We start from the raw sequence: 13,297 nt of genomic DNA, 5'->3' as shown, positions 1-13,297 counted from the left end.
AATGCTAATAAAAACCACCTCTCCTCCCTTTCCCGCCTCTCCCTCAAAAGCAGTTTTCAGCTTTGTAAAATGCTGCTGCCACAAGGTGGAGACAATCTGATAACAGGAATACTGGTTACTGAAATAGGAGCAAGGACAAACTTTCCATGCTAATGGAAAGAGTCCAGCTTCAGTTCTACAGTGAACTAAGGCTAAACACTTTAGCTGAAGATCCAGTTTCCTTATTTATAAATTTATATTAAGTAGCCCCAGAAGCATTTTTAATGCTCTAAGGAACAGAATTTGCCTCATTCTCCTAAGCTGATATAATGAATATACTTAACAGCCTTGTTCAGCTTCAATACCCTAACCATTATTACAACCTTTACCATCCATCTTTTCTTTCCAAAGCAAGCCAAAAAGAAGCAAACAACACATTAATCTACACTCAGAAGCCAAGCATAGTGGTTCACACCTACAATCAAAGAGCAGGGGAGGGAGGGGAAGGAGGAAAAGGAGTTTAAGAGCAGCTCTAGCTACATATGAAGTTCAAGGCCAACCTGGGCTAAATAAAGATGAAGTTCCTTGTAGAAAGTTGTATTTGTAACAAGAGAATAACCGAAGCCAGGCGTGGTGGTTCGTGCCTTTAATATCAGCACTTGTGAGGCAGGAGGAAATAGACCTCTGAGTCTGAGGTCAGCCTGGACCTCAAACCCTATCTCGAAAAACCACCACCAACAATGGAACCTAAAAAACTCTTTGAATTAAAAAAAAAAAAAACTAAAGGGAAAAATAGCCCTTTTGAAAAGAAAAAGCTTTTGGAGCTCCAAGTTGTAAAGGCCAGATAAAACCCACATGCTTATAAGAGGAAGCATAAAAAATAAACCAAAACAGTTAAGAACAAAAATCCAAAAGAGAAAAGTCATTTTGTAGGCTTTTTCTTTCATTCTTGACAGTATTATTCTCAGTCTAGGGAATAATGCTGCTACCAAGTAAACCAAATATGGCCTGTAATCCCTGCACTCAGGAGGCTGAGTCAGAAGGATCTAAAGTTCGGAAGCCAGCATGGGTTATAGGCAACTGTTATAGGTAATATTTATTTACACTGCTTACCACTTTATCTGAAATCCTATTTAATTCTGAGAGTTTCATGAAGTAAATACAATTACTGACTTCACTTAATAAATAAGAAATAGATGTTTAATAACTTAACAACATAACATAAAGGACTCACTCGTCTCACGGTAATCTTCAGGAGCATGATTCAGTCCTTGTCCTAACCGCCACACCCAACAGGACTGCCATGGTAACAATGTCATTAGCATAAATATTTGCTGCAAGAAGGGATTCTTTTTTTAAAAAAAAATCACTAAAAATAACAAGGATCTTGAGTTTGAGGCCAGCCTGGGCTACACAAGTACCAGACCAACATGAACTACTGACTGAGATCCTGTCTCAAAATAGCAACAATGTTCATTTAGCAAAAGGAGCTCCAAGTTGTAAAGGCCAGATAAAACCCACATGCTTATAAGAGGAAGCATAAAAAATAAACCAAAACAGTGAAGAACAAAAATACAAAAATCTGAGGTTTATCAAAGCTCGCAAAAGCAGGAAAAAAATTCTCATGGTTGGTACACTGAAATTGTGACTTTAAGTAAATGAATCCATAGGTCTAAACATCTATGAAATGGTGTTTCAAACCTTTTTCCTAATGCTGCGACCTTTAATACAGTTTCTCACATGTGATAACCCCCAACCATAAAATTATTTCATTGCTACTTCCTAACTATAATTTTGCTACTGTTATGAATGGCAATATCTGACATACAGGATTTCTGATATGCGACCCACAGGTTGAGAATTGCTGTCTTAAAGTAATGTGGAAATAATGGAAGAAGTTCCATTAGAGTACGTGTATCACGTATATATGCTTACACTTTGTGATGCCTACCTACTAAAGCAATGCTGTTTAATCATTAGGTGTGTGTTGGTGGCGCTGCTACAGGGACAGAACCCCAATGCACGTAAGGCGAGAGGCCTCCCAATGACAAACAGCTCCAGCTGTTTCCCTTCTACTTTAATTTTTTAACAAAGAATTTTACTAGGTAATCCAGACTAGCCTACAATGTCCAGAGATGTTCTGCAATCCCTCTCCCTCTTTAGAAAGAGTTTCTCTGTATAACTGCTGTGGCTGTCCTAGAATTTGCTCTGTAGACCATGCTGGCCTCAAACTCAGAGATCCGCCTCCCTCTACCTCCCAAATGCTCAGATGGTTCACCAAGTGAGCCACCACTGCCAGAGAAGTTTTGTGATCTTGACAGAGTTAAATCTGGTGTGGTGATGCACACCTTTAAGGCCTCCCAATGACTAACAGCCCCAGCCCAGGCTTTGATAAACCCAGAGGCAGGTGAATCTTGTGAATTCAAGGCCAGCTTGCTCGACAGAGTTCCAGGACAGCCAGGACCCAGGGGTACATAGTGAGGCTCCTTTTTAAAAACTAACAAAGCATAAACAAACAAAACTAAGAGAAAACTATACACAATATACCATATTTATGGGAGCTTAAACAATAGCTCAGAAGCGAGGAAGCCACAAGTAGCTCACAACCAACCTCAGTTCCTTAAGTACTAGGCATGCACATGGTACACATATCTACATGTAGGCAAAAGCAATCATACACACAGAATAAAAGTAAATCTTTAAAAAGAAAAATTCGTACACAAAACTGGACAGACCTGTAATCCCAGTCCTCAGGCTGAAGTGAGTTCAAAAGAAATCTGAGCAATTTGGTGAGACCACTTAAAAGACGAAAAGCAAGGGTGGGTCTACTACTTCTGGACAATCAAGGGAAGAAAAAGGCTACATTAACCCAGTAGCATGGTCTTTGGGACACTATAGTGTTCACTCTTCAACTTGGGAGGGGGGCAGGGATAATGGTGGTTCAAACTGAAGCTATTCCTGCCTCAGCATTCCTCAGTGCTGAAATCACCACTTCTTAACAAAAAATCCTGCAAACCCAACAACATTCTTAATGTTTTCTGTCTGTAGCTCCCACTAAGAATCTGATGAAGAACCCTCACCTCTGAGAAAAAAAAGCATCATCAACACAGTATATCTACAATTCCTCCCCTTCCTGTTCAATCCTTACAACTGTCTATCAAATATGGAAATTTAACCTTCAGTCATTGCCTCTAATCCCAGTCCTTGCCAGGCAGGTGCATCTCTGTGAGTTCAAGGCCAGCCTGGTCTGCACAGCAAGTTCCAGGACAGGCTCCAAAACTACAGAGAAACCCTGTCTCAAAAAACAAAGCGAAAATAGAGCCGGGCAGTGGTGGCGCGCGCCTTTAATCCCAGCACTCGGGAGGCAGAGGCAGGCGGATCTCTGTGAGTTCGAGACCAGCCTGGTCTACAAGAGCTAGTTCCAGGACAGGCTCCAAAACCACAGAGAAACCCTGTCTCGAAAAACCAAAAAAAAAAAAAAAAAAAAAAAAAAAAAAAAAAAAAAAAAAAAACACCAAAGCGAAAATAAATAAAATAAACTTTAGTCAAAGTTATCACCAGGATAGGGTATAAGCCACAGATAAATGGATCTCTCTTTTCTTTCTTCACATACATTCCTGCTTACAATGGCTTTTTAAACTTTTTTTTAAAGTCATTTATCTCTTATCATCTTTACAAATAATCATCAGGTCAAATGGACTGGCATATAGACACATGAATACACAAACACACTCAGAACACCCAAGATCTGCTTGTAGTTGGAGTCAGACCTAGAAACCAAGTAAGTAAGCCTCTCCCTTCACCACCTTTTCTAAGAGTTGGCTGGGGGTTGAGCCTAGGGCCTTAGGCAAAGGAGGCGAGCACTACCCTGAGCTGGAACCCTAGCCCTACAAATCAAGTTTCTTATTGCCAACTTTGAAGCTCCCTTCTACTACACACACTACCCTTTCAGTAATATATAGTAAGCCTTCAAGAAGACAGCTAGCTGAGTTCCAAGACAGCCCTCATGTGCTAAATTAAATTCTGCATAGAAAACAGTGTAAATAGTGAGAGCTTAATGCAATTACTGACATGGAGATATACGTATTTTAAAAAATAAACAATTAGTTTTAAATCAATATGGTATGTGTGTGGTGGAAGAAACCAGCGGAAAAATCAAAGCAAAGTACTATATAGGATCTACACATTTCACAATAGCCAACTAGTAATAGTCACCAATACAATGAAGGAAAAAGTGAGAATTGATAAAATCTGTCAAAATAAAGGAGGAACTTGTTTTCTCTTTCAGAAATAGCATTAAGAAAGAGGTTTTAAAAAGTCTTCTGAGGGGGGCATTAAAAAATATTTCCTAGTTCTAAAATCAGAAATCTAAAGTTGCTTTTCTATCATTTGCCGGTGTTATAACTGTTTTCAATGAACTAAAGTGAACTCTTACACCCAGAAAAACTAAACTATTCTTGAATGGTCTAGGAAGGAGGAAACATGTCTGCAACAGCTTATTCCCATTATCCACTAAAAAATCCTGGACACACCTATATACACAGCACAAGACTTAAGGTACAAGGAAACAAGTTTTTACAATTTCAATGGATAAGGTACAAAATACTTAATTACGTGACAAAATTGAGATTGCTCATCAAAACAGCTTTCAAACGAGGCAACAGACACAAAAAGAAAATAAAGGTGAATTTGATCTGAACATAGGATAAAAACAATGCTAGTCATTAAGCTTAGCTAAGCAGAGGAACAGGAAGCTGGCTGCTACGTCCTTTGGGCTCCCAAAACACACCACTCATCTGTTACTGCATTTAACACACCGTACAGTGGTTTGTTAATTCCCCTTAAAGACAGAGCCCTTTAATGTATTTTTCTAATTCTAATTCCTAGCAAAATAGTCTGGCACAACAGAAAATGATGAATGTTTTTTGAAAGGGAAGATAAGGCAGAGTTTCCTATTAAAATTACTGTATTTTATCATGTGCCATTGTGCAGGTCTTTTATTCACTGTCAATTCTAAACCACCCTCCTAAACCAGTGTATGGAGACAAAGTAAAATTCTTCACCCAAATTTCATGGTTCTTCTGTCAGGAGGGTTTCTGCTAAGTTTTGCTACTAAAGGTAGGATAATGGTGACTGGAAAACAGGAATAGGTCTCTTTTTAAAAGGCTGCAGTAAAGTTGAAACTGTAGTCCGCCCATGGCTGAGGTGGCAGAAACTGGCTCTAGCCTCCTGCATCCTTTGGTACTTCCAGAGCCAGCCATCACACATCTTTCTGTAAACAGCTGACCTCTACAAAACCTAGTTCCATGGACCCTCTTCTTAAACCTCATAAGGTTTAACTGCTATTAACATTTCCTTCGCTTTTATAACCATCTAACCAACTTCCTAATATTAAATATGTTGTTCTTACTGAAGCTAGTATTCTTTACTGAGACTTAGTATATGTAGATGGATGTTTTCCCTATGTGTATGTGTATATAGGCATATAGTGCTGGCAGAAGCCAGAAGGAGCATCAAATCTGCTGGGATTGGAGCTACACCTTGTTAAGATCCACCCTGTGAATCTGGGAGTCCAAATCCAACTGTGGTCTTCTGGAAGAGAAGCCAGTGCTCTTAACTGCTGAGCCATCTCTCCAGTCCTCTAGACCCAGTGCCTCTAACTGCTGTCATCTGAGATACCTTGCTGCCTCAATAAATTTGAGATTATTTTATAAAATCCATTTTTAAAAGGCTAACTTGAAATCAGTCATTTGTTTCTGTTAAGGAGAAGCAAAAAAGTCACTCAACTTTTGTTTGTAATCCAAGCCATCCAGCTTTGGAATAAAGAACAAATAAAAAGTGAGGATAATTCAAACATACTCCGTTCTTTACTACAGCACAGTCAGACTGCTGACACGGTGGGAGTTGATCTACACTCCAGTGTTCTCAATCTAAGTGAGAGGTAAGGCTGCTACATGTGGGGGTTTTGTTTGGTTTCTTTTTGCTGCCAATCTGGTCCAGATATGCCCCCTATCATTCAAGGAAAGAACTAATGATTCGATCCAGCACTAAAGCAAGCCTGAATTTACCACTCACTTTCAAGCTGGTTTTCTCAGTGCTGGGATTAAATCTGGGTTCTACACACGCTAAACACAATCCCCTCCTGGCTCCAAGCATAATTTTTACATTTTAGACACTAACTTTGAATTCTAATTTCTTCATTTAAAAAAAAAAAAAAAAAAAAACTCCACCACTAGGATGGGCATGGTGGCCCAGCCCTTCATTCCCAGCACTCAGGAGGAAAATGCAAATGGATCTCTGGGAGTTCCAGGCCAGCCAGGACTACACAGTGAGACCTTGTCTCAAAAATAAAATCACAACTCCACTCTACAACATAGAAAAAAAAGCTTCTTTCAAAAGAGCCCCTAAGCAACACATGTTAAAAGCAAACAAGAGAAACCCCTAAGACATTTTTTAATCTGCCTGCTACTTACCACTTCGTTAGCATGCCTTCACTAAATATTTCAACTAAAGTTAACTTTTAAAGCGATTTCTCACTATTTAATACACATAAACTAACTTTTTTTTTTTTTTTTTTTTGCTTTTTCGAGACAGGGTTTCTCTGTGGCTTTGGAGCCTACCCTGGAACTAGCTCTGTAGACCAGGCTGGTCTCGAACTCACAGAGATCCGCCTGCCTCTGCCTCCCGAGTGCTGGGATTAAAGGCGTGCGCCACCATCGCCCGGCATAAACTAACTTTTAAAATTTTAACGGATGGCAGCTATGTAGAAGCAATTCATTCTCAACATGTGTGAAGACACAGGAATCTTTCTTTGGAACTTCTGGTGGCACAAAGCAGCTCAACATCTAATCAAACAAACTACCTACCCATCATACCCATCCACTTAGCTGCCAAATACCCACAAAGCTTTAAAACAGAATTCTAGTGGCGTTTCTCTACTCAGAACAAAATCGGTAACAGACCACCCACGGACAGTCAAGGACTCAGTATCTAGCTAGCTACTGCCTATGAACAGAAGTACAGCTAATTTCTAATTAATGGGTCTCATTACAAATTCAAAACATCTATGTGAAACCAAACTATACACACCCACATATGAACTAACAAAGACCCACAGAATCCAGAACCACAAGTGTCCAATTTTTTCCCCCTTGGAAGACTGGGTCTCACTATGTAGTCCAGGCTGGCTTGGAACTCAGAGACTGCTTAAGTGCTGGAATTAAAGGCATGCACCATTACATCCAACTGAGTGTCCAACCTTTTGACATTGTGACAAGATGCTGTCATCTACAAACTTGTTGGGTCCCATTCTTAGCTATCCAGGAATGTATGTGGCCTAGGCAACAAGTTGGGCACTCATGAATGTTGGGAATAAGGATCTTGACAAAATGGACTGGTCAGGGAGTGGTGGCGCATGCCTTTAATCCCAGCACTCAGGAGGCAGAGGCAGGAGGATCTCTGTGAGTTCGAGGCCAGTCAGGTCTACAGAGCAAGTTCCAGGAGAGGCTCCAAAGCTAAAGAGAAACCCTGTCTCGAAAAAACATAAAAAGAAACAGACAGACAAATGAATGCAAGAAATCAAGCAACTAAAATATGATTATCTTTCAAGCTATGTAACACTAATTAGCAATCTGTATGTTTGCAGAGAGTGTCCACGATCTCAAGCATTCTTCCTCTCTAGATTACAAACTGGGGCTGGGTATGTAACTGGGTGGTAAAGCTAGTGGAAGGGAAGTGCTGCTGACTGACCCAGAAAGTACCAACACTCTAGCTATACCGTCAGACCTATAACCCCAGCAGGACTTCCAGGAATCCAAGGAGATCCCATCTCAAACTATGATACATTTTTCATTTCTCCAGAATTTAAGAAAACAAGTCATTTCAAACTATGAGGTGAAGTCTCTTTAAGTCATACTAGAAGCATTACCATAATTTAACAAAGTCCTTTTTTTCCTCTGGATAGCCCTGGTTGTCCTAGATAGCCTCAGTAGACCAGACCAGGCTGGCCTTGAACCCAGATATTTGACTGCCCCTGCCTCCCAAGTGCTGGGATTGATTAAAGGTGTGTGCCCTACAGCCCCACTTAAAGTACATTTTAATATGTACTCATTTCTCTTGCTAGAAGGACTTATGCTTCTTTGCTAATGTATAGAGATTAAACTGTCCCTGAAACATCTGGTTATATATTACTCATTAGGCATGCATCACCTTTATTCCCAAACTGCATAATATAAACACAAATCTTGAGTAAGTCAGATTAAAGAGTATAGGTCTGACATCAGAAACCTACGACCAGTGACAGACTAATGAGATTTCAAACATGTTTGCTGACTTGGTCTATATTTCTATATACTCTACATATGCACTGTCTTGAATGATACACAGAAGAAAATAATAAAATAAACAAGAACAACAAAGCCCACTAAACTCCCAGTATTTGGCATGCCTGAACTATCTGTTATATGACTTGTTCTAATTTGAGGCTTTCTGTGCAGCACATTTGAGGACCATTATCTTATTTTTTTTTTCAAATACAAAGACTGGCAGGACCCAGCCAATTATCCTTCCTAACAGGTCCTTTTAGAGGTTTGGTCTTTGCTTGCTTGGTTGTCAAGGCAGTCTCATAGATCCCACGCTGGGCTTTAGGTAGCCAGGGATGACCTTGAACTCTGGAACACCCTGTCTCCACTCCTGAAGACTAGGTTACAGATGCGTGTCTACACTCCATCTATAACTAATGTCAAGTGTGCATTCCACAAAGGTGACTTAGAAATTATTAAAGAAAACTTGGAAAAAGTAAAAAGCCATATTTGCTGTGGTACCCCTAGAAAAAGGAATGTTACATACTTTTCAGTAATTTTCCTAAACAATGGGTTATGTGTACCATCAAGACTTCACTAAAGATACCTGTTGGTTATGACAAGTACAAACTTCAGAGGGCAAAGAGGTATATCCAGGAGTAATATTGCTGCCATTTGAGTTCTTTATATCAAAGGATCAAATTTCAATTTAAGACACAAAATATAAATTGTGGTATTGAATGTGTAATCTCAACACTTGGAAAGGTGAAACAGGAGGATTGCCTTAAGTTACTTATGGAGTTAAGAAGCCAGTTTATAGAATGGGTTGCTATCAATCTGAATTATTAAAATATTCAACAATTAAAAACATTAACTACCAAGTCCACTAAGCACTCTGGTTGATTATCTCGGAACTACAAAAAATAAATTATTTAATGCAAACGGCCCATGGTGCTTTTAATTAAATGATCAGCTTCAATTACTGACACTGTGCCTCCTTTTCTTATTTTCAAAAGAACCGCATAGTACTAAAAAATGCTTAATGCACAGCTAAGACTTTTCACACACCGCACAGAAGTCTGACATCTTCACAACGCGTTACAAAGCATACAAACTTCCGACAGTCTTTTAAAGACACCCAAAGGAGACTGGGGGACATGACCCGGTTATTTTAGTGGGCAAAATAATCGGAATGAACCTCAAAGTTTGCAAGACCGAATTTTTTTTTACCAACAGTGTCTCTGCGAGTACGAAGAGGACTTCTGTAGCAGGGAAATGATCCTAACCACTAGGACCGGGGCTGGGGAGTCGACAGAGAATCAAGGATTTCGGCACAAACGTCCCGGGTTCAAAACGCGAAGCTGCCAGAACAGACCGAGCCGCCCCCTCCCCCAACGCCACCTCGGGGGTGAGCCCGCGGCTCACCGAGGCAGCAAGAGATACTCCGGAGCAGGGAGCGGCTCTCCAGGAATGTGGGGCCGGGAGAGGGTCTCCGGCCCACCCCGATCCTGGGTACCGAAGGCAGGAGGGTCGTCAACCCCAGGCGCCCCGCCCCGCCCCCACGGCGAGGACCTCCCGGTCGCGCGGGGAAGCCCGGGGGGAAGTTCGCGTGTCACTCCGGAGCCGCCCGTGAGGCCCCCGGCAGCCGTAAGCCGACGGCGGCGCCGACGCGCTCCACGGGAAGGGCTCCCGACGCCTCGCCAGTCCGGTGCTCACGGGTCGCGAACAATGAGCCCTCCAGGGCGGGCCGCGAGCGGCCGAGCGAGCGGGCGACCAGGGGCGGCGGCGCCATCGCCTCACGGCTCCTCGCGGCCCGCGGACACACACACACACCCCCAGCCCCGCCGCCGCTCGGGCCTCAGCCAGCCCCGCGTCCCTCCTGCCTGCCGCTGCCTGCCGCCGCTCCCCGCCCTCGCATCCCTCGCCGTCCCGTCCGCCCCGCTCACCAGCTTCTGCCCCAACCCGGGGCTCCGTTGGCCGCGGCCGGAGCGAGACTCGAAGATCAACCGCCGGCGCCGCCGCACAATATGGCGAGCCTCGGCTTCCGCAATGGAGCTCGGGAAATACAACAGGGGCCGCTCAATATTCATGAGAGACTGGGGGGGGGGGGGGGGGGGAGCCGGCTCGGCCGGAGCTGCGGGGAGGGCGGGAAGGAGCGAGTGAGGAGGCGGAGGCGGGGGACGCGGACGTGCACCGCGCGGGGAGGCCCCCGGCGAAGGGGAGGGGGCGCACGCCCCCACCGCCCGACGCCGGCATGCCACGCCCACATCCTGGCCCCGCCCCCGCCCGCGGCCACACCACGCTGGGCGCCCCCGGCGCGGGCGCAGCCCCCAGTCGGAGCCTGCTGCCTTGGGCGCCTCCGTTCTGTCTGCGTTCCCAACCTGGAGCCTTTCTCGGCCTGCCTGGGCCCACAGATTGCGCCTTTCCGCCCGCTACTGAGGTTTTTAGACTTGGACTCCTAGCCCCTGACTTCGGCGTCCTCTTACACATCCCAGCACTAGAAATCCTCAGGATTTCAGCGGCAGAACTTTCTGGACTTTGGCTGCCCTGCATCCCAGTCTACCTCTTTGCTGAGTAAACTCTCAAGAGCTAAGGAAAGTGACCTTCAACTCTGGAAATGTGTGCTTGGGCGCCCGTTAGCATTTGTTTCTACTGACCCCCCTTCCTGCTGTTTATATCAACCTCCTTGGCTCTTTGAAATCATGTATTATCTTCAGAACGTGAACTTGAGAACTTAAGCAGCTATGGATAGTCTAGTCATCTTTACCCCAAACAAAACCAGTTAGCCTACAAGAAGTTTAGTAATACCTGCATTTACATTTTAACCTAAAGAAGTAATAAATAAAAAAGTTTCCTAACTTCAAAATGTTACATTGAAAAGATAACCTTAAAAAAAAAATAACGAAGAATAACATGATAGATCGGAAGGCACTCGCAGCCTGAAGAATAGACTGCGGTGGAAACTGAGCAGCTGAGCTGGCTTAGAGCTTCCAGTAACATTATGGCATTTCTTTTCTGTGGCTTAAATTTTTCCTATTGTATTATTCAGGGTTTTCTATAGGAACAGAACTAGTAGAATGAATATATTAAATATATGTATTATGAAAATTAACAGGGAATTTATTAGGGTGATTCACAGGCAATGGTGCAGCTAGTCCAACAGTGACAGTCAATCTCCGAAATGAAAGGCCAAGAATCTAGTTGTTCAGTCTGGGAGGCTGGATGCCTCTGCCCTGGTCTTCAGTCTGTGTTGGAACCCCAGAGAAAGAGGTTTTAATATTAGCAAAGTAATGTCTCAGCAGCAGAATACAGGACCGCTCTGCTGAGAGTGAGGGAAAACCGGAAAAAAGGCAAAAGCTTCCTACTTGCACGTCCTTCCACACCAGAAGATTTAGGGTGGGTCTTCTCACCTCAGATGATTCAGTATTTCAATATCTCACAGATGTGCCCAGCTCCTTGGGTTTTTCTTGATTCCAGATGTAATTAAGTTTAAAAACAAACAAACAAAAAATAGCCTTCGTGTTTATTCGTCCATTCTAGCAATTAATTCTCTGACTTTAAAAAGTCCTTCAGTTAAGCTTTCCTCAGATGTGAATGTTTTCGGAATAACAACAGACGCTCTGCTCCTCTGCCTCAGAATGTTCAAAATTTAGAACTTTTGTGAAGCACAATTAATAAAAACTCAGAGAAATTGGGGTTCAACCTGGAAGTCAGAAAAGCAAAACAGTCAGCCACTGGCTCTTACCTCTACCTCAGTCGGAAATGGCGATCCTGCCTCCAGGAATCTCTGAATGAGACCATGCCTGAAGACTGTGTCCTCCCGGTTTATATTTCTCTCTAGGGCTGGGATTAAAAGGTGTGCGTCCCCACTGGCAGACCAGTGGGGCTGTGTGACTCTTCAGGCAAACTTCATTTATTAAAATACAAATGAAATACCAATACACTTCTGCTCTAGTTCAGATGCTTTTGGAAGTCATGATGTGTGACTGGACTAAGCGACTCCATTAATGCTGAGGAAAGTGATCACTTACAGAAAGCACAGAAACTTTAGGGACGAGTTTAATATCATACTTAGTCACAGTAGGGTTGTTGTAAAAATAGAAAACTTATGTGATATTTAGATTAAAAGTTATTTAAAAAGTTAGACCTCAGGCTAAAATCCTTTAATTGAAAGATAGTTCTGGCAGATTAGTGTAACTTCTTTCATCTCTTTTATCTCTTCCCTCCGACAAAGCTTGGCTTGAATCCTCCCAGACTGGATCAAACAGGAAAGGTTATGTTCTGGCACCTAGTAACAAACATCTCTAAAACCTTCAGCTTCAACACGTCAACAGTTCATCGCCTGCTCATCCCTGGTGCTTAGTGGGGATCAGGTTTACTGTGCCCGTCTCTCTAGGGACCACACTGACAAAGCCACCATCGTCCCTTAGCCATAAGTGTCGTATTAGTAGGGGATCTCAGGAGTAACAGAACTCATAGATTGACTCTCTCTCTCTCTCTTTCTCTCTCTCTCTCTCTCTCTCTCTCTCTCTCTCTGTGTGTGTGTGTGTGTGTGTGTATATATATATATATTCTCTCTCTATATATATATATATATGTATATAGATATATATATGGAATTTATTAGAGTGACTTACAGGCTGTGGTCCAACTAATCTAACAAGGCTGCCTATGAAGGGAAAGTCCAAGAATCCCGTACTTTAGTCCACGAGGTAGGATGGCTCAGCGGGTCTTCGGTACACACAGGAATCTTGAAGAAGTGGGCTCTAATGCTAGGGAAGGAACGAATTTGCTAGCGATGCAAAAGGGAGCAGGCAAAGAGCAAGAGCTCCCTTCTTTCACGTCCTTAAATAGGCTTCAGGCAGAATGTGTGGCCCAGATTAAAGGTGGGTGTTCCTGGTTCAAAGATCCAGATTAGTTAGAAGTGGATCTTCCCGCTGAGCAGTGGCCCACACGGTTAGTCCCAGTACTCTGGAGGCAGAGACAGGTGGAACTCTGTGAGTTCGAGACCAGCCTGG

The 13,297-nt window shown here is 43.1% G+C and overlaps 1 protein-coding gene across 1 annotated transcript in view; it reads right to left on the bottom strand.

Moving 5' to 3' along the window:
- Positions 1-10,374, bottom strand: part of Rnf2 (ring finger protein 2) — a 37,791-nt gene extending 27,417 nt beyond the window's left edge. Inside the window, exon 1 of the mRNA XM_041662871.1 lies at positions 10,226-10,374. The gene's annotated coding sequence lies outside the window, so the exon portion shown is untranslated. The remainder of the gene's footprint in view (positions 1-10,225) is intronic.
- Between the last annotated feature and the right edge of the window lie 2,923 nt (positions 10,375-13,297).

Source organism: Microtus oregoni, unplaced genomic scaffold (assembly GCF_018167655.1).
Source record: "Microtus oregoni isolate MIOR12 unplaced genomic scaffold, Mior012 000013F_ref0000133, whole genome shotgun sequence".
NCBI lineage: Eukaryota > Metazoa > Chordata > Mammalia > Rodentia > Cricetidae > Microtus > Microtus oregoni.
Note: the sequence above shows the minus strand (reverse complement) of the source record. Positions and strands in the feature narration are given on the sequence as shown.